Raw genomic sequence first — 4,060 nt, forward strand, 5'->3', positions numbered from 1 at the left:
TTGCCTACACATACACCGAATAGTCTGGCCTAGTCTTTCCACATTCTCCTCTGTCCTCATACACCTGACAACACAGAGAATACTAAACAATTCTTCTTCACCCAAGTGTTAACTACTGCACTGTAATTGTTCAGTGGCCACTTTCCTCTTGGTAAGGGTAGAAGACACTCTTTAGCTATGGTTAGCAGCTCTTCTAGGAGAAGGACACTCCAAATAAAACCATTGTTCTCTAGTCTTGGGTAGTGATATAGCCTCTGTACCATGGTCTTTCACTGTCTTCGGTCAGAGTTCTCTTGCTTGAGGGTACACTTGGGCACACTTTTCTATCTTATTTCTCTTTCTCTTGTTTTGTTAAAATTTTTATAGTTTTTTCTTGTTTCCTTTCCTCACTGGGATATTTTCCCTGTTGGAGTCCCTGGGCTTATAGCATCCTGCTTTCCCAACTAGGGTTGTAGCTTAGCAAATAATAATAATAATAATAATAATAATAATAATAATAATAATAATAATAATAATAATAATAAGATGGCCAAGACTCTGCAATCTTTTAATGAAATACAGAAGTGTCAATTTTTAGGCAATAGCTATTCCCAAACCCATTAATCTTTCTACTGGATACCTCTTATAAGATTGTGATTTGTGAATATGTTAGATGATGATGACGAAAAGAGGATTTATCCCAGTAAGCAATAAGTTTTGTAAAGAAAAACAGAACCAATAGGAATATATGAACGATACACGTACACACTAACACGGAGATACTACCGTATCTAGGCGTAAAATTAAATGAAAATTAAAAGTCATCGAACCTTCATAATTATAGAAGAAAAAACAATTCTAAGAGAAGCGACCCATCTGCAGCACAGAAGAAAACATCATCATCTCGTCGTTTGAAGTCGATCCAGCGAGAGGCAAATATTCTGGATAAGACACACACACACAACATAGTCCGGATTAACGAGAGGCTACTGTATTTGTTACCTTCGTTTCGCCTCATAATTAATTTAGCAAGAGATATTACCTCTGATACCGGTGGGAGTGTCAGGACTCGGCGTTTCTAATCACAGTCGGGATGGTCGAAAATCATTCGAAGCTGGATGGGAATGACGCCTTTAGGGTTACAAATCTATGCGAAGAGAGAAGGTGTTGGGAACAGGGGAATGGGTTAGTTATACTCGTCCCCAATTGTCCCCAATATCCAGATTTTTACTTTAAGTAATAGTTAATACAAGAATGTTTATTATTTCGTGTAATATATTGCACCCGCGCAAGTATTGAAAAGCAAATTAAATTGTAAATAACTAAGTAGGTCATTTGAAACTTGAGATTTATAAACCAATTACATCAAAAAGGCCATGTCAGTCACATCTAATTATTTTAATCTTCGACACACACACACACACACACACACACACACACACACACACACAACAAAAAATCCTTATTTTCGTTTTTATTGTTCATCCATTACATTTTATCTTCTCCAATACCAATCTTAATAAGGAAGAGAGAGAGAGAGAGAGAGAGAGAGAGAGAGAGAGAGAGAGAGAGAGAGAGAGAGAGAATCATTACCAAAATAAGAAGCCAGAATAAAAGAAAATATTGCCGCCGCTGGCTCATTACAACCCGTTAAAAATGACGCTCGTCCAGAGGGTTACAGAGAGAGCCGTAAAACTGTTACTCTCGGTGTGCCTTAAGTATGGCGGAATCACGTTACCCTACTGGAATACTACGTCGGTATTGAATTACCCTTCCCATCGCATTAGCTCCAGGGGGCCATCCGCCGTCAATAGCAATGCGTCATAAAAAGATGAGCGCAGAATAATTGCACTGAATCGCACGCCAGATGTCGGTCGTATTTGCGTCATGGGTGGGACCAAAAATAAAAGAAATAATTACATTTATAAGGAATACGGTAAACTGCGGTACATCTCAAATCCTGCCAAATTAGCCACAAAAATAATCAAATTCTGTATAAATGGTCATATAGCAGAAATACTACAAAGTATGAATAGGTTGATTTTATATTATTTCTAAAGAAATGCTGATAGGTTGGTTTTATATTCTTTACAGAAATACTGATAGATACCATCGCTAAAGAATTACTGGGATCTTTGACTTGCCAGAAAGTACTACATTGAATTCCTTTCTCTGGTTACGGCTCATTTTTTCCTTTGCCTACACACACCGAATAGTCTGGCCTATTCTTTCCACATACTCTTGTCCTCATACACCTAAAAACACAGATTACCAATCAATTCTTCGCTCAAGGGGTTAACTACTGCACTGTGACCATTAAGTGGCTACTTTTCCCTTAGTATAGGTAAAGGAAACTCTCCAGCTATGGTAAGCAGCTTTTCCAGGACACCTCAAAATCAAATCATTATTCTCTAGTCTTGAGTAGTACCATAACCTATGTACCATGGTCTTCCACTGCCTTGGGGTAGAGTTCTTTTGCTTGAGGGTACATTCAGGCACACTATTCTATCTCACTTATCTTCCTCTTGTTTGTTTTTTAGGGAAGTTTTTATATTCTATTAATGAAAGATTTATTTTAATGTTGCTACTGTTCTTAACATATTTTATTTGAATTGTTCATTACTTCTTTTGTAGTATGTTTATTTCCTCATTTCCTTTCCTCGCTGGGCTATTTTCCCTGTTGGAGACGTCGGTCTTGTAGCATCCTGCTTTTCCAATTAGAGTTTCATCTTAGCTAGAGTTAATAGTAATAGTAATAATAATAATAATAATAATAATAATATAAATTATAATGAAGATAATATAAATTATAATGAAGATAATATAAATTATAATGAAAATTATAATAATAATAATAATAATAATAATAATAATAATAATAATAATAATAATAATAATAATATATTGGAGAATTCCAGATAAATACTGAAATATAACACTGTGTCTGAATTTAACAAAGCAATTATCAACCATCCCTGACGAGCGATTATGTTACACTAAGATAAATCATATTCGAAATGTGCCCACAAATACTGAAAACACCAGTGACCCTCTACCACTCAAAACTGACTGAATCTTCGCGTGTTAAACATATTGGGAAAAAAAAATACCAACTAACTATAAGTATAAGTATAAGCAATATTCGGCAGAATGATGATGGTGACTTAGCAGTAATTACAAGGCGCAAAGAAAGGGGGAATGAGTAAACAAGAAGGGAGGAGGAGAGACAAGAAAATGCATTCACCTAGACAACAAACTCCTCCTCCTCTTCTCATCTTCCGTAAATCTTTGCTGAGTCAGCTATAATGATATGAGGGGAACAAGCTCTAAAGGGTTTTGATTTCATTTACTCATTTCTGATTATTCGTTTTTAATTACCATTATTTACTTGACTTTCTCATATGATAACTTTACTAACAAGAATAAAAAACACATAGGTCATATTTATGTTAAGTAGATATAGAAAAGTATTTCAACCATATTTTTAGTTTGGGTTTTTCAAATGTAATTAATCATTTTCGTATATGAAAAATATAGTTACCTGGACACTTCCAATTTCTTATAACTTGTCACTTTCGTATACGAAAAAAATATAATTACTCGGACACTTAAATCTCTTATAATTTGTAATCACTTTCGTTTATGAAAAATATAATTCCATTCACTGAAAATGACAATTTGAAAATTTGCTAAACACCTCAACACATGCACAGACAGACATATATACATACATACATACATACAAACAAACATAGGGAACAGACAAAAGAGTAAATTATACTTGAGCTCCATCTTTAATCTCATATCCTGTCGTCTATTAATCTCGCGTCCCTTATAGAAACAATCACGCATCGTCGGGTTCTCATTAGATCCTTCTTACGACGGAGATCTCGACCCCCTTATATTAATTATCTGAACCTGTGTCTCCCGCTAGTAACAACCTTCTCGTTGCTCCCGAAGATCGTATAAGAGGGAGGGTGAGAGGGTGGCCATGGGAAAGGTGGGGTTAAACATACCAAGACTTGAGATGAAATAAAGGTTTAAGGTTTAAAAAAATAAATTGTCTTAAATTGGAGGTAAT

This window comes from Palaemon carinicauda, chromosome 8 (genome assembly GCF_036898095.1).
Source record: "Palaemon carinicauda isolate YSFRI2023 chromosome 8, ASM3689809v2, whole genome shotgun sequence".
In the NCBI taxonomy this organism is placed as follows: Eukaryota; Metazoa; Arthropoda; class Malacostraca; order Decapoda; family Palaemonidae; genus Palaemon; species Palaemon carinicauda.